The 22612-nt window shown below is 43.0% G+C and overlaps 1 protein-coding gene across 1 annotated transcript in view; it reads left to right on the top strand.

The window, feature by feature from the left end:
- TENM4 (teneurin transmembrane protein 4) overlaps window positions 1-22612 on the top strand; it is a 2219108-nt gene that overhangs the window by 989030 nt on the left and 1207466 nt on the right. The window contains exon 5 of the mRNA XM_074955672.1: window positions 18697-18771. The gene's annotated coding sequence lies outside the window, so the exon portion shown is untranslated. The remainder of the gene's footprint in view (window positions 1-18696; window positions 18772-22612) is intronic.

The following is a 22612-nucleotide window of genomic DNA, read 5'->3' as shown; positions in this document are numbered from 1 at the left end:
TGGGCTGGAGGTCACTGTGCTGTTGGTGATGGCATCTTTCAAATGCATTTTAAATTCATGGTCCTGGATACTCATGGGAGGTTTTCGTTTTCCTCTGCAGCATGGGGCACAGGTCACTTGCATGTGTTAATGGTGGATTCTCTCTAACCTGAAGTCTTTAAATCATGATTTGAGGACTTCAGTAACTCAGCCAGAGGTTATGGGTCTATTACAGGAGTGGGTAGGTGAGGTTCTGTGGCCTGCCATGTGCAGGAGGTTAGACTAGATGGATCATGATGGTCCCTTCGGGCCTTACTCCATGAGTCTAAATATCACATGACATTTTGTAAGTGTTAGAATGTTAACCTTTGTGTCCTGGCCGCCCTCCCACTTATAGATACATTCTGTCCCGCAAAATTCTCCCTGCAGTTTCAGTTGAATGAGTAGTTTTTCACTTTTGTGCTGTAATCTGTCATGTATTGCTATGTGCTGCTAAGCAGTTGTGCCATTTCACTCAATTTGTGACCAGTGAAGCAAACTCTGCATATATCTACATTTCTAAGGTGTTTTGGGCTCTAATGTGCAGTTAGACACCATATATATATAGAAGATATTATTACTACATTGTGTATCCTAATTACGTCACCTTCGTAAGACTTAAATGCCACTATTATTTCAACTAGAAGAGTCCAAGATATTAACCATGTAGACCTCTTGACAAGCCCTGCACAATTTGCTTATAGGAGTAGCAAACCAACAGGCTGAAATGTTCTAAAGTCCCCGCTTGTAGCAAAATAGACCAGTAGATTATTAATGGCCAGGTACTACTTTAAATATGCCCATGGAGAAATACTGATGCATTGAATCTGTTTATAAGATATGCTTTTTCAGCAAGAGCATATACAAACATTCAGAACAACAAATTCAATATAACTTAAGTCAGACTCCTTCCCCGGGAGATCTCCATACTCTCCTACACTCAGTCCTCATCCCCTCCTTGAATGAATTAACTGTATATGGTCCCAATTCATTAAAGCACTTAAGCACACAAATCGGAGCCCTGAGATGGATGATCGGTGGGAGGGGGCAGCAGCTAATTTCAGGTAGCAATGTACAGAATAAGTTTGAATAAAATATTGATCAGTCTATTCAGTCATGGGGCTTGATGTCACATGACAGACAATGTGGTGATGACCATAACATTTCTTTGGTAATATTTGGAATTCTAAGTGTTGGTATTTAATCCTTTAGGGCCATAAGTGGTTCAGGACCTAGTTACCTGAGAAAACTCATCTCCCTCCCATGACATTCTGCTGCAGAGGAGCACGAGCGGGAGCTGCTGATAGGGCGGTCCAGCTTTCGAACTCCCCCCCCGGTCCACCAGAGCCTCTAATTTTTTAAGATGCTAGGCATTCCAGTCTGCTTTCTCCCTTCTCTCCAGTTGTTGAACAGAGAGTAGTGTGAGCTAGATATATTTATAGCAGTGTTTTGTTTATACTGTGATTTTTAATTTATGGGATAGTTGTCCACAGCACTGGATGGGCACCTGTACATTGTACTTCCAGAAATCTGAATAAATATTATTCAATCTGGATTCTGGCAGTGCCAAAGGCTCCAGTCTGAACTGGGGCATCGTTGTGCTGGGTGCTGTATAAATACACAGGAAGAGAGTCTGTATTTTTAAGCGCTTGCAAGACTAAAGCACCAATCCTATAACTGGCTCCATGCAGGAACAGGGATAAGCCTGTGTGAAACCATTTGCAGCACTGGGGCCTAATATAACATGTAACAGCTGCAGACCCAGGTCATCATCGGCCGGGATCAAATCTGAGATCTCTGTTGCTTAATGCATGAGCCTCTACTGCATGAGCTAAAACTGCATGGGAGTTTTTCTAGCCAACGTTGTAGCAGATTTATCAACCTCTAGCTAGTCTAGTTGCCGTTAGAGGGGGGCAGAGTGCCACACCAAGCAGGCATTGGTTACATACTTCCACTAGCTGAGGAAGTGTGTTTTGAGCTTCAGAGACTTCATAGTTGATGTCCCAGATAAGCCCCCACTTGCAACATGACAGACCCCATTTGGCACAGGATCAAACCTGGGACCTCTGTAGCTTAATGCATGAGCCTCTACTGCATGAACTAAAAGACACATCTCTCTTAGCTAAGCCTGTAGCAGACTCATCAACCTTTACCAGGTCTAGCTGCCACTGCAGGGGGACACATCCTGGGGGCATGGGTTACAAACAAGATGCAACAAGCAGGCATAAAATACTATATAAAGGAAGTCCAGGGAGGAAGCCCTCCTTATACCCTACTCTGTCTACAAATAACTGAGATTGTTTATTCATGTAAACATACTGACTTCACTGTCTCCTTTTGCCCCACTCACCCCCATTCTGTCAGTGTATCCACCTGTTTCATATTCTTGTAATCCTAGACTGTGAGCCCTCTGGGGCAGTGGTTTTCCTTGTTTTACTCATCTGTATGGTGACTAGCACAAAATAGGGCCCTAATTCCTGACACTGGCCTCTCGGCACTGCTGCAATATCCATACATAAGTGATAAAATGTATTTTACTTAGATTAGCTGTTTACATAGCTTTCTATTTCGGAATCATTTAAACATATATATAAAATATCAACAATAAATAATGTTAAGCTCCATTAGTGAGAGAACTCTTGTAGTTGTTAATTTTCCCCCACTTATCTTTCCTCTGCATAAGGGATAAGAATAGGTTTGTGTGGCAAATTCCAGGCAGTCAATCTCTCCTCAATGACAGTTTTGCTGCAATTCTTCTAATTTCAAGCTCCTTCTTGAAAAAGTAATAGTAAAACAGCATAGAGCCCGTTTTTGCCGCCATTGGCAGCTAAAACAGTCAATCTCTTTCCACAGATTTAACTTGAAGTTTGAAAAAAGGCTGCTTCCCCACATCGAATGAGTTGTGCATGCACCAAACCACACATTTTAAATAAGCCTAAAACTTAACATTGGAAGTGTCCTTACTTCAGTTCACCCCACTTTTATACTCCATGGACAAAATCATCTTTTCGCCAAATGTTTTATCAAAAATCTCTCTACCACATGTTACAGAAATAGATGGATACACACAGGGGATGCACCAGCTGTGTGCTGTTCTGCACCCCTAAAATGGAATGTAAAAGTCCTGTGTGCATGTGTAACAATTACCATCACTGGTTAACAAGATTTGAACTGGAACCTTCAGCACTGAAGTGCTGGTCTCTGTCCTTAGAGGACTAACTACACTGGCATGTTCAACCGATAGTGTAACCCACTGACTGATGTGTCACCTCACTTAATTCACTATATTTTTATTTTAACTTCTTATGTTACCAGTATTAACATACACAAACTTTTCATACAAGTATTATGAAATCTTATTCGTAACCCGTATTTGTTATCTTTAAAAGACCCATTTGGGTTGAGCCAATTTCTTCTCGTGGTCTGTATATTTCTTTTGCTCAGTTTCCAAAAATGGAAACCAGATGTTATAAAATCAACTAGATCCTGATATAAGGCTGCCAGCCACTTTTTCCATTGGAAGGATTTCTCATATTTTGGTTCACCAGATTACTAATGTTGGGGTTCTCTCTTTTTGCTATCACACATCTGGGTGCTAATAGCAATTGTGTTGTCATTGACTTCTTCTGGGAGTCAATAACTTAATTTGGACAATAACTAAATATGTGTTTTGTGGGTAGCCTAATTTTAGTAATGTTGAAATTTGGCACTCAAATATCATCGGGATGAGGACTATATAAGAACCTGTATAGGAGAAGGTTTTTAGCTGTAATCTTGGCTTCTCTTGCAAATTGCTCTTGCTGCTGTTTACATGGTCCTTTTTCACCTTCATTGTTGGAATTCAGTTGAAGGATCTTAGGGGGAAAAGTGAAAGATGTTTTGGCCCTCTCTAGGATGTCCAGGGAGCCCCACTCCTAATACAATCAGAGCACTGCTATTTGTAGTGACAGAAAGTAGCTTTTACAGAGCTCTGGTGTGATGCTCACTCTTATCCCTGCTGGCATTATACTCTTGGCAGATGCACTGCTTGAGGCTACAGAGCCAGCAAAATCCAAACCCTTTACCCCCTGGAAATGTGAACCACAATGATGAAACACACACTTGCACTTGAGATATTTTATACAGCCTTAAAGCTCTAAGCTCTCAAGTCCCCAGCTGCTGTTCTTATTGAAGTTCTGATTTCGCCGTTCTCTGAAAATTAAGGATGGGGTGTCCTCTGGCAGCCTTTTCCTTTTCAGATAGACTCACCACATCATTTGCATTTAAAGGAGAAGCAAGAGGGTAGGACTCAAGAAAGGAAATCTTCTTTTAGGATTGCCCCAAGCTCAGATTGTTCTGATCACTTCTTCTGAACAGCCATATTTAGGGCTGCCAACACTCCAGAATTGTCCTGGACTCTCCAGGAATCAGAGATTAATCTTTAATTAGATGGTCATGCGATGAAACCTCCAGGAATATGCCCAACCAAAATTGGCAATCCTAGCCACATATTGTGCTATAGATTCACCTTTCTCTTGGACCTCTCTTGAGAAAATGAACATAGTCAGCAACATCTCTTTGATCTGGTAAATTTGTAGGTTAAATAGTGGAGAGATATATAGGACCCTAGTAAATTCATGGCCATTAAAAACGTGTCATGGACCGTGAAATCTGGTCTCCCCCTGTGAAATCTGGTCTTTTGTGTGCTTTTACCCTATACCATACAGATTTCATGGGGTAGACCAGTGTTTCTCAAACTGGGGGTCCTGACCCAAAAGGGAGTTGCAGGGGGGGTCATAAGGTTATGTTATATAAGGGTTGCAGTATTGCCACCCTCACTTCTGCGCTGTCTTCAGAACTGTTGGCCGGATGCCCATCTCTGAAGGCAGCGTCCTGCTAACAGCAGCACAGAAGTAAGCATGGCAATACCACATCATGACACCCTTACTTTTGCACAGCTGCCTTCAGAGCTGGGTGGTTGGACAGTGGCGGCTGCTGACTGAGGGCCAAACTCTTCAGGCAGCAGCACAGAATAAAGGGTGGTAATACCATACCATGACACCCTTACTTCTGCGCTGCTGTTGGTGGCAGCTTCTGCCTTCAGAGCTGGGCTCCTGGCCAGCAGCCGCCGCTCTCCAGCTGCCCAGCTCTGAAGGCAGCAGCAACTCAAATGAAAGGGTAGCAGTGCTGCGAGCCCCCCTTATAATAATCTTGCAACACTCGACACTCCCCCCACAACTCCTTTTTGGGTCAGGACCCCTACAATTACAATACCATGAAATTTCAGATTTAAATGGCTGAAATAATGAAATTTATTATTTTAAAAATCCTCTGACTGTGAAATTGACCAAAATGGACCATGAATTTGGTAGGGCTCCAGATATATAGCATGGCAAATACTTCAGGAGTCCAAAAAACAAAAAGAAAAGTTATGGACCCAGGGTGAAATGAGGAGAAAGGCAACATTCCAAATAGGAGGGCTTGGAGCAGGAACTCCCTAGGTATAATTTAGGTAAGCAGAATGTAATTTCTTGAACTGGAATATGGGCTGAATAGCAGGGACAGCCTCCCGATGCTTGCAAAGAATGCCAGGCACTCTTCAATAACCTCAAGGAGGCAAGTGGTCTGTGGGATAGGCTACTCAGGAGACCTGGGGTCTATTCTTGGCTCTGTCACTGATCTGATGTGTGACCCTGGCAAATCACTTCATCTGTCTCTGCCTCTGTTTCCCCCTCACTCTTTGTCTTGTCTATTTGGATTATAGTATCTTTGGGGCAGGGACTGTATCTCACTGTTTGTATTACAGAACATAGGACAATGTGGCCTTGCTCTCAGTTATAGTCTCTAGGCATTACTGGAATACAAATTAAATACAAAAAGAAAAGGAGTACTTGTGGCACCTTAGAGACTAACCAATTTATTTGAGCATAAGCTTTCGTGAGCTACAGCTCACTTCATCGGATGCATTCAGTGGAAGATACAGTAGGAAGATATATATATATATATACAGAGAACATGAAACAATGGGTGTTACCATACACACTGTAACAAGAGTGATCAGTTAAGGTGAGCTATTACCAGCAGGAGAGCGGGCGGTGGGGGGAACCTTTTGTAGTGATAATCAAGGTGGGCCATTTCCAGCAGTTGACAAGAACGTCTGAGGAACAGTGGGGAGGGGGGTATAGTTTTACTTTGTGTAATGACACATCCACTCCCAGTCTTTATTCAAGCCTAAGTTAATTGTATCCAGTTTGCAAATTAATTCCAATTCAGCAGTCTCGTTGGAGTCTGGTTTTGAAGTTTTTTTGTTGAAGAATTGGCAGTTTTAGGTCTGTAATCGAGTGACCAAAGAGATTGAAGTGTTCTCCAGATAGTTTACTTATTTGGAAGAAAATGTTTTATTTTCATTTGGAAAAATTTTGACTTTCCCTCGAAAAACTGGAAACCCCCAAAATGAATTTTTTTTACTGGAAACTGCAGAAAAGCAAAAAAAAAAAAAAAAAACCCCTATTCCGTTTTCATATTACCATTTTCACTGTTTTGTTTTCTAGGGCAAGAAATTGGAAATTTTCAAGGGAAGCAGACACTTTGTGTGAAAATTTTCATTTAGTCTCAGGGCTGGGATGCAGGCAGCCATGCCTAGTGGCTGGCCTAGGGCAAGGGCCAGGTCACCGTGCCAGCCAAGATTCAGAAACAGGAGGTTAGGAACCAAGATTCAGATACCAGAAATCGGTCAGGTAACCAGTAGATTGGGATCAGGACACAAGAGCAGGTAGCACCAGGTGAGCAGTCCAAAGCAGGAAGGAGCCCAGTTGGAGAGCTTCCTGTTCCGCCTTCCAGTTTAAGTAGGAGGAGCAGACCAGTCAGGAGCTCCAGTGTTCCATCAGTCAGGGCCCCGGGGCGAAGACTGCTGTCTGACAGACCTTCAGGAAGTCCTGGTTCTAGCTGATGCCAGTAAGCCAAGTGATGGAAGGTTGGAGTGTGGCGTGGTGTAGTGATCCCCTACAGCCTGGGTTTAAGACATGTGGGTCATGACAATTCATTGAAAACCCAATTTTCTGTTGAAAAATAGTTCTGCTGGAAATTTTCAATCAGCCCTACATTTAAATAGTAGTAATACCAATGAAGGCTTAAATCTTCCAGTGCATTACTCACCCCAAAAGCAGCAAAGAGCTAAGGGATAGCTCAGTGGTTTGAGCACTGGCCTGCTAAACCGAGGGTTGTGAGTTCAATCTTTGAGAGGGCCATTTAGGGATCCGAGGAAAAAAAAAATTGGGGATTGGTCCTCCTTTGAGCAGGGGGTTGGACTAGATGATCTCCTGAGGTCCCTTCCAACCCTGATATTTTATGATTCCTTTAGTATGCACTTTCTGATCCCAGATGCGGCCAGAAGTGGACATCCCAGAATATTGTGAGAGAATATATTCACTCTGTATTTCTAATCCATCTCTAATTACAAAGTACAGTACTAGCAATCCTGGGAGAGTCCTTGGCCAGTCTCCGCAGGCCTATGTGGCTTTGATAATTCAGATAAACAGCTGAATATCTGGTGGCTTAGCCAAATATCCAGAAAGTCACAGGTTTGAGTATCACTAAATAACTATATATGTTCATATTAATAAGAGTATTGCTCCATTCTGCAGGGACTCCAACTTGGCCTGTTAGAATTATATGTAACTAGGCTCAGACAATTCGCTTTATCTCCAAATAGCAAAGCTTGTACAATGCCATTTTTTACCACATAATGCTCCTTCCTAAATTCCTTAGTTATTTTTTTTTCCACTGAAACTCTTGTTGAAAATTAAACTATTAAATGTCGTGTAAACATTACTGAATTAGGATGTTAACATTTTAAAATTGCCTCATTTCTCTTTAATGTGTTTTTGCTGTTTTCCTTGCCTAATTATCCTTCTTTTCAATATTTATGTTAACGTGACCTTTCTCTGATTGAATGGCTTTAAATGCTTCTCAAGTACTTACAGCATCATGATTTTAAAATTAAATTATGTCGTTGTGGAAAGGATTGCAGTGACATCCAAAAAGCAGCAAGAGGAGGGAAGGAGGCCTGTATCTCGGCCAACGTGAGTTAGGTGTCAATTCTGAAAGTATTAGAGATGTGAACTCTTTCAATCAAATGGAATGCATGTTAGATAACAGCAATGACTTTTGTTTTCTGTTCCTGGTTAGAAAGATTTTCAAGTAAATTTCAAGTCTTGTCAAAGTTGGCAGATTCACCAGCCCTGAAAGCTTAACCTTACTAAGTGTAAAGGAGTACTTGTGGCACCTTAGAGGCTAACAAATTTATTTGAGCATAAGATTTCGTGAGGTACAGCTCACTCCATTGGATGCATTCAGTGAAAAATACAGTGGGAAGATTTATATACATAGAGAACATGAAACAATGGGTGTTACCATACACACTGTAAGGAGACTGATCAGTTAAAGTGAGCTATTACCAGCAGGAGAGTGGGGGGGGGGGGGAAACCTTTTGTAGTGATAATCAGGGTGGGCCATTTCCAGCAGTTACAAGAACATGTGAGGAACAGTGTGGCGGGGGGCGGGGAGGGAATTAAACATGGGGAAATAGTTTTACTTTGTGTAATGACCCATCCACTCCCAATCTTTATTCAAGCCTAAGTTAATTGTATCCAGTTTGCAAATTAATTCCAATTCAGCAGTCTCTCGTTGGAGAGACTCCTTTTCTTTTTGAGGATACAGATGAACACGGCTGCTACTCTGAAACCTTACTAAGTGTGTACTGCTTTGATTTATTGCTCCCACTAACACCAGTGGAGCTACTCTAGGAATGAACTTGGCACCGTAGGGCTGCTCACATGAATATCCAGGCTTTACAATTCAGTTCTATTTTAGGGCCAAATTCTACTCTTTAAAACCCTGTGAAGTCAAAGGGTACAGAGTCTATAACAGTAAAAGCTGACAGCAGAGTTTGCCCTTAAATACTGGGGTTTGATTTACTATGCTTTTTTTTTTCACAGCCTTCAGAATAGATGTTCTGGCACAGGGGTAACCACTCACTTGCTTTGGGAGCATAACAACCTCCGATCCTCTCTGTCACACACACAGTTTCCAAAACACTTTCCTCACCTGCATTTGGAGGGAGAGATTCTAAGTGGCCAGAGGAGTGGAAATGAGAGAGAAACATTTTGGAAGATGGAACTGGACTAAGGGAAGAGATCTCAGGAGGTCATCTAGTCCGACCCCCTCCTCAAAGAAGGACCAACCCCAATTCACTTATCCCAGACAAAGCCCTGGCTGTGATAATGTAGTTGGGGTTGGTCTTGCTTTGAGGAGGGGGTTGGACTAGATGACCTCCTGAGATCTCTTCCAACCCTAATCTTCTATGATTCTATGAACAGAGAAAGAGGGAAGAAAAGAAAAGTAAATTCAGAGGAGGAAGAAATCTTCAGGAACAATGAGTTTTTATTTTTTTTTGTTTGTTTTTTATTAAAGAAAAAGGATGAAAAATCAAAAAGGTCAGAACTGAGGGAAAACCCAGAATGCTGAATAATTGATGTAGAAGGAAGAGTGGAAAACAGGAAGAAAAAAGGGAAAGATGAGTGGGGGAAACAAAGGGAGGGGACTGTCTGTTTTAGATAGCAACCTCATTTTATACAACATTTTGAATCTTTGATTTATTATCTTTTGATATGCACGAGCACACAAAGACAAGGCACCTCATAGTACTCTGCCTCTTTGGCATGAATTACCAAACCAGCTGAAACTAGCAGCTAGCTCAACCAGCAGCCTGCAGCAGAACTCAACCCACAACAGGACTCCGGCAAGCTAAAGCCCATCCCCACCCCATAACAAACTCTAGTCCCTTTCAAGCTCCTCTGTCCTCACAGCCTGAGTAAGTGGGTGCACCTTGCGGTGTGACCTGTTGGTCAATAGTCCTGAGATATTTTGGGCCAGTGGTGAAAACAGGTGGTTCAACTGCTTTGAGCAGCATCAACTGAAAATACGCATAACTTTGGTAAAGAGGGGTGATACCCACTTCCTGAGATGTAACCCTGGCTTGTGGTTCAGCCTCGTTTCCTTCTTGAAAAGTTGGCAGTTATGACAGAGAATGCATTACTAGCCTCCAAGCAGAGCCAAGAAGAGGCATCTCATTGAGATAAGATGCTGCAGATAAACTATATTAATTATTAGATAGTCTAGAATTTCAGGATGAGAAATGTTATCATTTCTCAAGTTTGCTTTGCAAACAGGTCTCTGGTTGCTGCAGATCAATGCCACTAACACAAAGCCTGCCCTCCCACCCTCCTCCCACACGACCTTAGCCAGATAAACAGTAAACACGCTTTGTTGCCATAGAGCACACACTACTGGTCCATAAGACACATGGAGTTCTAATTGGTGCACTGGAAGCTTGCAGGATAGAGACTAAAATTAAACAAGAAGAGTCACTGCTGAGAGCTTTGGGAAAAAAGCCCCCCAAAAAAGCATTTTGTGGGGCGGGTGGTAGGGAGGAAGAAAGAGAGAGAAGGCAATCATCTTTTTATGGGAAAAGATGTCAAACTGTCATGTTAGTCTCCGCTGAGACTCCAAGTGCTAACGGTTGCCAGGGTAACTGTTGTGCCAAGCCTCAACACTTATGTATTTTTCCATTGATAATTGCTAATGTGAACAAGTGCTGGCTTGCACTTTACACCTGCCTGGCTTGTAAGACTACCTTAATTGGATGTGCCAAGTTTGAGGAAAAAGTAATCTGCCCTTTCAAGACAAGTGACAGGTAGATGAAGTGTTGTTTAGGCCTTTATTGTAACAATTTTGCTGACAAAATTACTGTGAACTGTCTTCCCTCAGTGCACGTATACTGCCTTTGTTTACTGAATGCAAAGTCAAAGATGCTGGCGTTATTAAAGTAAATCTGGCACAAGTTTTAAAAAGCAGTTTGGTGCTTCATGCTGAAATGTCACTTTGACCTCAAGGGTCAATGTAATCCTTTTTAGTGGATCAATACATTTTATTTCATATGTATATGTGAAAACTCTCTTTCAAAATGGTTCTTCCTTATTCCCCTTGACCAACATTTTAACAAGAGGGTTTTTTTCATGATTTGAAATTGGTTAATTAAATTCTGGATCTCTTAAGGAAAAATCCTGTAGAATTCAATAGGGATGAAACCCATAGAACTCTGTAGAAATTGCTCTACAGATCTCTAGCCTAAGAATTTCAAAAGTAACAGGTGAATTTGCATCCCTCAGTTTTTGGGTGCTCAACTCAAGATACCTTAAAGCAGTGGTGCCCAAACTTTTCCTGTCAAGCCCTCCTCCTTACCAGTAATGGAATCTGTCCACGCAACCCCTCCATTACTGCACAGTTGGCTCGGCAAAGGAGCTTGGGCTGAAGGCGAAGCTGGGGACTGAACGGAGGAAGGGGGAGGAGCTAGGGTTAGAGGTGGAGCTGGCCTGGGGGCGGAGAGGGAATGAGGGCATAGCTGGGCTGGGGGGGAGTTGCAGCCGGGGCAAAGCTGTGGGGCCAGGGTGGAGCTAGGGGCAGAGTGGGGCTGGGTGGCGCTCCTCCCCACCTCTTGTGGGGGCTTGCCTGGGCCCTGGTGTGCACCCCCAGAATGTTCCTCTGTGCCCTTCTAGGGGGGCATGCCCGGCAGTTTGGTATTGCCTTAAAGGGTGACTTTGAGCTTTGCACTTTCTAACATCAGGCCTCTGTAAGGTGTCACAAGCTGAGCATCAAGAAACTCAGACACACACAATCGCTAGTGACTTTTGCCCAATAGGATCTCATTCTCTAGTCAGTTATTCCCATAGGGGTGCTGTTCGATCATATAACATCCCATAATAGAGATAAAATTCTCTCTTCAATTCTACAGCATCACCCCCCTCACCCCCCAAAAAACTATAGGAAAGTTAGTATGTTATATTTATGATTTTTTTCCATAAGAGGATTACAGAGCTTGTTATGTTCAGTTCTTGTTTGCATTTCAGAACTGTGTCAAGTCTGGCCAGCTTCCCTTCTGAGTGCATGCACTCTCTGTACTTCAGCATTTCTTTGATGTTGGTTTTTCCCAGTGCCTTGAATGGAAGTAAAGCTTCATGAAACCAATTTGCAAGAGAGAAATAATATCTGAATAAATACATAGCACTTATTATTAGCAGCTTGCATCCAAAAGCTCTAAACTCTTCATAAAGGTTAAGTAGTTTTATTCCATTTTACAGATGAGGAAATTGAGGCACAGTGAGTCTGTGGCAGAGCGAGAAGTAGGACACAGGCTTCCCGCCTTGCTGTCAAGTGCTCTAACCACTGGACAACACTGCCTGCCTTGTTCAGATGATTCCATGATCATATAGGCTAGATGGTGAAATGCTTGCTCACACTGAGTAGCGACTTGCTCCTCAAGTCTATCTGTTTATTTCAGTGGGACTAACTGAGGACTAAAAGTACTGTTCGGTGTGAGTAAAGGTGGTACAGTCTGGCTCATAATAACCAATGCCAAACTGTTATGCTGGATAATCATATTAAAACTGGAATTATTTAAATCCCAAATGTATTCTGAAGACCAGCAGCCAGCACACTGTAGGTAATCATTTCCTCTCCAAGAACACTGTGGCTCCATGGAACTTTTATTGTCAGGTTAGTTGAACTAATTATATCAGCGAATGAGGGCTGGTTAGCCTACCTAGGGAGGCAGGGTATGTACTGCACCTCATTCAGGATATATTTATTCCCCATTTTCAGGGGATGTCTGTCTACTCCAAGAATTCTTTCTTGGCATAGATTCCCTGGGCTACATTCCACCCTCACACGCTTGCATGGTTGCAGAGATGTAACTGAGGGACAGAATTTGGGATTGGATGGATGTAACTGAAGGCAGAATGTGGTTCCAAGAATGTATAAGCAGCAACCTGTCATGAAGCATCAGTTGGCTGAGCATTTATTAATGGCCACGACATATAGGAGAGCGAGATTTCACACTGTCAGTCACTAACACTGATGGAGGTTGAGGTATATATAAGAAGCTGACAATGGAAAGGATTGTGTTTTTTCCCTCCCCCGTCCTCCCCAACATCAACAGACAGCAATTTTATTCACTTCTTGGTTGAAAAATTGACCTAGATTTTCAATTCCGCCATTGAATTGTTTACAAAAGCATCTATAGAGGGAGTGTACCCGGTAATGTTACTAAAATGGATACATGTAGAAGAGAACTTCAATGCAATATCAAAGATATTTTAATCACTGCATCTGACTATAATGAGAAGTAAACCACTAAGGAAAAGGTTTGGAAAGTGTCTTAAATATGCTAGAACAATGAGTAATTCGCAATCAGATAGGAAGCTGCTGTCACTTTTACAGCCTATAAATCAGCAGACTGGGAAAGTAGCACCCACTTGAATATCTGACATACCAAGAGAAAGCTCCCGTGGGGAGACACCAGCACCATTCATAAGGGCACATCATACCTTTCCACAGAGAAAGTTGCAGAGCACAGAAACATACTTCTTTCAAGCTGCAAGGTTTTTCTGAACTACTGTTATGCTACATATTCCACTCTGCAAGGCAAGGATTGCAGCCTCAGTGAAGGGGCAGAAGGTAGGCCAAGTAGGATGAGGATGCAAGAGCAACTCTGGGCTCAGCTGCACAGATTCTGATTCAGACATACACAGTCAAGTTCCCTTTGTGTGCCTTCCAGGCTCCCATTCCAGCTGGGTGCATGTGTAGCCTGATCTCTAGATTATGTATTAATTATATTGATTACCTAAGAATTTCCAGTTATTACTTGGAGGGTTGGCAGGTTCTTGCCCCAAGATCAGGCCCAGTATTAAAATTACTATATAGCTGGGAACCCCGATGTGCATGGTTGCAACGCACACACTATCGGAACTCTTCTCTATTTCCAAATAGTTTATTAATACATTTAGCAAAGTCACAAACACTCTCAGTCAAGTATATAGAGACTGCAGAATGGACATCTGCACATCCATATACTCACACCATCACATCCATATACTCACACCATCTCTTGCCAGATGACTTGAAATGTTAGCCATTATCTTCCTCATCACCATTCCCTTCCTCTTCATCACCAGTGGCCATCATTCTGGCCCCTTCCAATGGCTGCATCTCTCTCTCCTACTGCCCAGAGTTTGCGATGCAACTTTAATAGTATGTTATGCTGAACCATTATAACTAATGCATAGTGATTTTCCCCCTTTTCCTTATTTAGAGTTCGTTATCCTCCTCCTTCAGATAGCATAATCATAACCAGCAAACCTTAATCTTGTCTTAGACACCTTATTTGACCCCTTTATACAAGATTTGACTTATCCAAAGTTCAGTTGATATAGAATAGCCATTATGTTACCTTGGCAATTTTTCCTGCTCTTCAATGCCTGCTTTTCAGACTCTTCTCATGTATTCACCTGCCTTCCACTCTCCTTGCCACGAAGAGGTAGGAATGTTCCCACCAGCAGTGGCTAGCCAGGGACAGAGTACAGGGGGCAGCAGTCATACAGGAGGTGGTAGAAGAAAGCACTGCTATAACATGTTTGCACAGGGTGACATTAGTAATTCCTGATCATCTGTGCTTCAAGGACTTAATTCACCCAGAGAAGGAGGGTGTGTGAATGTCTTTTATTTTGAATCAGTTCAGCGAGACCTAATTTTCATGCTATTAATTTGAGGGAAAATGCCATCACTAACCATGGCAAAGGTTCTTGCATGTGATGTAAATATCAAGAATTCTGTTTTAAACCCCTGATTATATAACTATTTTTGAATGCAATAAACAGACATGGATTAAAAAGAATTCTGGTTTTTCTGGTAGATGGAAACAACATTTATTCTAGTCCCTTTTGCTCTTCCCAGTTGTCCTGATAATTTTGTGAGCTTCCATTGAGCTCCAGTGGAAGGCAGAAGCAGCACGTATGCCTGTCCCCTTAAGTGTGAAGAACAAACTGCAAAACTTCAGTGACAAACATTGCCATTGTAAATTGCAGTTGCTGATTCTTTCAGGCAGTTTGTCATTTTTTTCATTGTCAGATCTGGATTACAATAGCTCACTGTATAATGCATAAGAGTTGGAAAACAGGGACAGAGCAAGTACTATCCACCTATTCTCACAAGTCTCCTGTGTTAATGATTTTATTCTCTGTGCGCAGCACTGTTACAAGATAGTGGTGCCTCCCTTTAAACTAGTGATGGACTGAATGCGTAGCGGTTAGTTCAAGATTAAGATTGAGACTAGAATTCGAAGGTTGGTTTTGGTTCATATTCAGTGGCTCCAAGATCTCATGAGATTTTAGCCTGGAATGGCAGCAGCCTAATGAGGCTTGCACAATTTGTGGAACTGAAGCTGGAAAATTAGGCCCCTTCATGTTTGTGGTCTGACAGGTCACTGAACTTGAAGGAGTAGTTAATCTCTGAGAACTTGAATGAGAACTTCAGATCCTCTCCTGTCCTGCAAAAGCTCCCAAAATTCCAAGGAGCCCTATCACATATTTAAATATTTATACTGCACTTGTCACCGCCTGACTGTCTCTCACAATCACCATGGTGCCTGACTTGTCTGTAGCCAGGTCAGATTTTTTCATCTCTCCTTTCTATTCTTCTACTCTGATTTTATTTTTATTTTTGGGTCATTAATCTTCACTACCTCATTCTAAGGACAGGTGGAGTAATGGGTTATTTGTTTTAAATGAAATTACTCTTACGGTTATGGGGAAGCTTTACTAAATGCAGGTGGGGCTTGAAAGTTGTTTTGCAGACAGATGGGTTTGATCTTATCTTCTGCTCTTGTGGAAGAGTTTCACAGGTACAACTAGCCACCCAAATTGCTCTGGGCCCGAGTATTCATCTTCCTACCATCATTTATGCTAGTACAACGTGAGTATGAAGTATCCACTCAGAGTGGTAGCATTTTACATTCACTGTACTGGTATAAATGACTGATGAAGAGCAGAACAACGAAGAATCAGCCCCTCTCTCTCCAAGTCAGGTGCCCTCTAGACCTACTGTCTCCAATGAAAGTTAAATCATCCCTGAGGATTGTGATGACCTTAGGAGACCTTAAGTCTTGAAAAGAGCTTTGATTCAGAGTTCCCCTCCACATGCACCCCTCCCCTTTTAAATATTTATCTGAGGAGGTGGATTCAGTCCCTTGAGTGAGTGGAATTTTTGGATTGGTCTAAATTGTTACATTGGCCCCACACCCATATACAACTTACAATCTAGCTATAGGCAAACTAGGCAGCTGTCTCAAGGTGCAGATTCTGCCTAGGGCAGTAGGGGCGGCCAAGTCAAACTTGAATGGTTCTGCGATCCTGTGTGCCAGGTCACACCACTCGCTCAGATTTGACCTGGCCGCCCGTCTGTCATGACCGAGTGGTGGCTGGGCCAAACCTGAGTGGAGCTGCGACCAGAGTCAGTTGGTGAAAATAAAGGCTGAGTCAAGCTGTCAGGTCCTGATCTCGGTATGTGTGTGTTGCGGGGAAGGTCACTGTCTGTATCCAGCATAGAGGAGAGGCTTGTGGTGGAAAGGGATGTTGGAGAGTGAGTTCATCCTGCAGCCACAACTCCTGCCCCACAGGGCTGGGCCCAGCTCCCTGCCCCAGCACTCACAGGTTTGTTGAATGAGGGACAAGTTAGCCACCTGACCACCCCAAGAAGACAAGAAGGGGGCAGGGGGAGAAAAGGTCACCAACCCCACATAACATTCCAAAGTGAAGCTGGGTGCTGATGCCAAGGCTAAAGGGGTTGGGGGCTGAGGTGGGGAGGGGTGTTCCTGGGTGAGCCATAGAGAACTGGAGCAATCAAAGAAGGAAGAGGGGCATTGGTGCAGCCAGGATTTGGGCTGATCTCTAGGGTAGAAGGACTCGGGTGTTGGGGGCAGCAAAAGGGCCCTAGGAGGAGTAAGAAGCAGGGCGGGAGCAGCTGGGGTGAAGAGGGAGGTTGGGAGGAGGGAAGTGGTTTGGTGATGGTGGGGGATGGGGGAATAGATGAGGTTTTAAGATGGCAGTTATTGGAGAATGGGTCTTGGGGGGATGGTGAGCAGAGGCAGGAGGAGGATTGGGGTGGAGATGTGGGGTTTGAAAGTGGAGGGCGGGTTTGGCAGGATGATGGTTTATGGGGTGTTTATTTGGGGAGATGGGGGTTGGTGTGGTGGGGAAGTGGGATGTGTGGGGCACTGGCAGGAGGAGGCATTGTGGTGTTTGGGTTTATTTGGGGGGATTGGAGGGTTGGGTGTGTTTGGGGATGAGGTAGCAGGGGGTGGATGGGTTTAAATGGAGACTGGTTGGAGGTTGAGGGGAAGTGTGGGAGGGACAGCTTGGGGGCTATGATGGAGTTATTTAGTCTATGGAGGGGGTTGGGTGGGGGCTGTGAGGGGTGGATTGGGGTTGGTGAGGGCTCTGGGAGGGGGTTATATGGAGGTGTCTGGTGGGGGGTTGAGGGGAAGTGGGTGGGTGGGAGGGATGGGGGCTGGGAGCACAGGGAGCTGTGTGGAAGTGCCGTTAATACAGCTGGCTATGGCTGTCTGGCTCCCTCATCCTCAGCTCCTCCCCCCTTTTCTCGCCTCTTCTCTCCTCCCCTCAGTCTCGCTTGCCCCCTCCATCCCTGCCTAGCTGGCACCAGCCCCAGCTCCACTCATAGGCACCTCAGAGGGATGGACTCAATTCCACCGCCACACACACACACACACACACACACACAGGATAGGGTTCGCTTGCTCGGTTCTGGCATGGAATCTGCCTGCAACACAATATCCAGATCCTGCAAACTTGTCTCACCACCACCCTCATAAGGCTCCAGGGCCTCTCCTGCTCTTGGCAGTCTCATGGCTCAGTGCCGAGCTGGTCCTGGTGCCACTGGAGGCGGGCTTCACTTGCCAAGCTGGGCTGTGCATGCGGGTGGTGGGATGGCTGAGATTTGGGGGGGGGCCTTAGCCCCCTCCAGCTCTAGCCATCCACCACCTATGGCAGTGACCCTGTGTGCCAGGCCGCAGCAACACTTACTCAAATTTGGCCTGGCTGCTCACTCCATCCTCCCCTCATGACAGACTGGCACCCAGGCCAAGGCTGAGCAAGTGGTGCTGCAGCCTGGTGCTTGACCCTCCCCGCTTCTAGCATTACCACCAAACTATCAGAAGGCTTGCCGTGCTTCTCCAGAAAGTATGGCTCACCCACCACACCCCTGGTTGAGAACCACTGTTGTAAGAGGTGGGAGGCACAGTGAAGTTTTGCCTAGAGCAGACTATCTTGAGAGGCCTCTGATATAGGGACTGTTTATTCAGTGTTTAACACAATGGGGTCCTGGTCCGCTACTGGGGCTCCTAGACACTGTGATAATAGAGTCATTTTAATTATTATTATTTGTAATAATAATAATTTGGTGTGTGTGGGTATGCACATATAAAAGTTTATTAAAGGGGAGAAGAAATCCTTCTATATAAATCAAATAAAGAAAAATTACACAGACTAAAATAGAAAGCAATTACATTTCTGATGTCCTCTTAAAACAGTTTTGACAGAATAACTCCATGGCTCATGTGACTGTGGTCTGTGGATAAGTAATACGATCTTAAAACGTTCCTATAATGATGTGCATTGTTTTTGTTTTTTCTGAATTAGATGTGGACATTTGTCATGGATTTTAATTTTAATATGGTACAAAATGAACTGTATCTTTAAAATTTCAATAATTTTTATGTTTTTTCCTTCCTAGGATGGATACATTTCGCCACACTGACATATGGTTTGCTCTATGCTTCTTGGACACTGAAGAAAACCTGTAATTAAGGTAAAGAAATGACTGACTCTAATTTTTGTATAAGTTTGGGGTCTATAGCTTTTTGTGATGGAAGATATGATGCTTGCGGTTACCTCTTTGTGCTCATTTTCTTCGGCTATGTCATGCTTCATTTAGAAACTGGAGGCAATTGTTTGAATTCTGAATGCTATAAAGACTGTTACAGCATCTTATTTTGACATAATAGCCCTTATGGCCTGTCTTGGCTTTGTTTGAGAAGTGGAGGCCTAGACCCTTAAAATTCTACCAGCCCTGTAGAAAGGGATTGTTTTTTGTGCAGCAGATGTGTGTTATTTCAATGGAATTCATTCTGAAGGAATTTTAAGGCCCCAGGATCCAGATTGAGATTTTGAACACTCCACACTTTTAGGTAAAAATTTGAAAAGCACCTACATGACACAGTACACTAATTCCCATTAAAAGTCATTGGGATTTAGGTGACTTGGGAGCCAAAATCCCATTGCTTTTTCAGTGGGACTTAAGATCCTAAGTGACTTTGGAGATTTTGAAAATTTTATTCATAAGAGTAATTTTAGGACTGGTTTTGGGATTAATATATTTCTTAACCAAGGTGCATTTTCTGAAATGTATTGGAGTTGCATAGGTAAGGCCTGTAGTTCAAAGTGAAAATATACACTTGATTCAACAGTCAGAGGGTCGTAAGTGTAAAGATACAGGCTGGCGTTTTCAAAGGCTCTTAACTATCAGGAGTTAAGTGCCCAAATACCAGTGAAACTCAATGGGAGTTGAGTGTCTAACTCCCTTAAGCTGTTTTGAAAATCCCAACCATAAGTCACACTGAATAAAGTAGGGTGCTTAAATTTAAGTTAAACACAGATTCAGGTCCAGTTCCTAGAACTAAACAAGCTGTTCTGCAGTATATATTGAGTTTGCCACCAGTAGGTACTGCATGGGGCTACTTTACCCTAAAAACATAACCAGCCTGTGGCAGGTTGTGCTGAAGAAATCACAGTGCACTGCTACACTTGAGTAATATAATAACAGAGTAAGAGGCTGAGACAGATTGTCCATAGAGATCTTCCAGTGATTAGCGTCTTGCTTTGCTCTTCCTTGGTAAATCCTTCAAGCACTGTTCTCATGAGATGTGCAATAGGATTGGAATTCAGCATCCAACCAGGTGCCACTAGCTTCTAGTGCTACGTATGGTTTGTGATTAAACCAGTGATTCTGTTTTTTTACACAGTCATGGATATTAAGGGACAGTCAGTGTAATATATTGGTTTTAAGTGTTGGCCCACAGAGAAAATGAGACATATGGCTATTGAGTGCTGCAAGAGCTCTCCTATATCTCTATTCTTGGAGGCCTGCATTGTTGTAGCTGATTGGGTAAAAGTTCTAACCCAGGTTTCCCACGTGTTTGTGTCTATATGCTTCATTCGGTAATTGTGTCAGTTGTCTGCAACATGTGGATTTGTTACAGGTGTGCTGCTATATATGGCATTCCACTGGAATTCCCATCAGCAGGGGACCCTGGGAATCTGACACGGTGGTCCTCAGCTAGTGAATGGGCAATAGTACATCATGCACTGTGCTTTTATGGGAGGGATAGCTCGGTGGTTTGAGCATTGGCCTGCTAAACCCAGGGTTGTGAGTTCAATCCTTGAGGGGGCCATTTAGGGATGTGGGGCAAAAATTGGGGATTGGTCCTGCTTTGAGCAGGGGGTTGGACTAGATGATCTCCTGCGGTACCTTCCAACCCTGATATTCTATGTTGGTTTTATTCTTGCCTCAGTTAAGGTATTCTTTCATGGAATATTCTATTCAGTCCATCAGACCCTATTGCCAGGAAACCCAAATGCTTGTCTAGATTTCCTGATGTTCAGGTTAGGGCTACCTAGTTCAGCATTCACAAATTAGCCTTCCCAGCTCTGAAGTTGGGACAAAGCAGTGGTGACCTTCCATGTCACGGAATCTTTTATCTCCTTCACACTACTCAAGGTTGCTGTCCTGCATGTGACCTTCAATGTTTTACCTAGTACAGTAAAAAAAAATTTGTCATGGTGTGAGCTCTCTTCTAAAAGTACATACAGAACAAAGCAAGTAATTTCTTTAAAGTTTTGGGATGCCTAACTTGCAGTTTCCTTACTCACAATTGTCAGGAATACTCTTCTGCTAACGTGTTATGTTATTGCACTTGATTGCATTGGTCACATTTTATTACATCTTAACATATAACTTGAGTTGATTTGATGCAACTTGACAGATTGTATCAAAGATGCAACACAGAAGCCCAAAACACACACACACACACACACACACAGTCTCTTTCTTTCAATAAAACTACACTCCTAAAATTTCAAATGATGTTCCCATGTCCACATGTTAGTTAGTGAACAGGTTAGGTAGTATTGGAGTGAGGGAGAATTCATAAAACTGAAAGGCTGATTCCACTTAGGTGGTTTTCAGAAGTTGTTGGGCCTGATTTGGTGAATTTTACAGCAATGTACCATTGATTCAATGGATTTATACCATTACAATCAAGTGCAGTATGAGCCCCACTGGTTTTAAAGAATGACAGCATATTGCTAGGATAGCAGTATAATGTCCTCATACAGATGTTTTTAGTTTGGTTCTAGAATCTTTGAATGTCCACAATAGCAGATTTACACAACACTCTGTGCATATTTGATACGGGGTATCTGGGTATTGTTTAGTTATCAGAAGACATCGAGCCACATATGAATGAAGGTATTCATGATTTATTGAGTCTGTATATTCATTCCAGGCTTCTAGTGACCCTGAGACCTGGTAGCTAATGTGGTTTATGATGCCCCGCTTTTTCTCTCCATTAAAGCTCAAAGAGTGGAAGGGGGAGGGAAAATCATTGTACTCCAAATAATTGCAAGGTGAGATAAACCAGCATTAACAATATGGGTCTCTCACAACTCCCATTGATTTCAGTGGGTGTTGTGTACATGTGTGCAAGGTATGTATACAAGATATAAATAAAAGTAGAATCAATCCTATTGCATCTTCTGCATAATGAAATAAACCTGTCTTTATTGGAGAACATTTGCTAAAAGGCACAAGTGGATGTTTTGACCTCAGAGGGGTGAAAGGTGAGAGCGTGGAAAATCTATTAATTGGTTTTCCACTTAAACCAAAGAAAATGTTTTTTCCTAACCAAGGCAGAAGGAGACAAGCTTATACAGAAATGTTGATACTGTGTGTTCGTGAAAATTATACCAAATCTGCTGGTAGCAGAGCACTGTCTTCAGCTAGTGTGATCTGAGTAAGAGCTTGGGAAGCAAGGCCTTGTAAGAGAGACAGAGGTGTCCTCTCCCAGGAATTTGTTTTATGAAAACATCTGCCATTTGGTGCAATCTGGTCCATTTAAAAAACAATAATTTTGTGCTTCAGAAGTATCTTTATTAGTTCTCCTGGGTGGACTGATGTGGCCATATATGGAGAACTGGAATAAAACCTTGGCAGAGGCAGGGTTTAGATTTCCCTCCCACCTCTGTAGATTCATAGAGTTTAGTGCCATTAGATCATATGGTCTGACCTCCTGTATAACACAGGTCTTTAAATTTCACCTGGTTTACCCCAGCAGGTGCTCTAAAGAGGAATTGGGATATCCTAGAAGGTGTTTTTGTAGCTGGTGATGCTCCCTTTTGGGGGGGGAGTGTCTTGTTTTAGGAAAGGTCCCTGTTGTGCGAAGCATTTAAGTGCATGTTTCAGTTCACCTCTGTTCAGCGAAGCACTTAAGCATGTGCTTAACAACTTTATGCATGTCCTCAAGTCTCTTTGTAGTCAATGGGAAAAGTAAATCTTTGTGAAATTTCAGGGCTTTTGTCAGAAATCGTGACTT

This window comes from Natator depressus, chromosome 1 (genome assembly GCF_965152275.1).
Source record: "Natator depressus isolate rNatDep1 chromosome 1, rNatDep2.hap1, whole genome shotgun sequence".
Classification (NCBI taxonomy): Eukaryota; Metazoa; Chordata; order Testudines; family Cheloniidae; genus Natator; species Natator depressus.
Note: the sequence above shows the minus strand (reverse complement) of the source record. Positions and strands in the feature narration are given on the sequence as shown.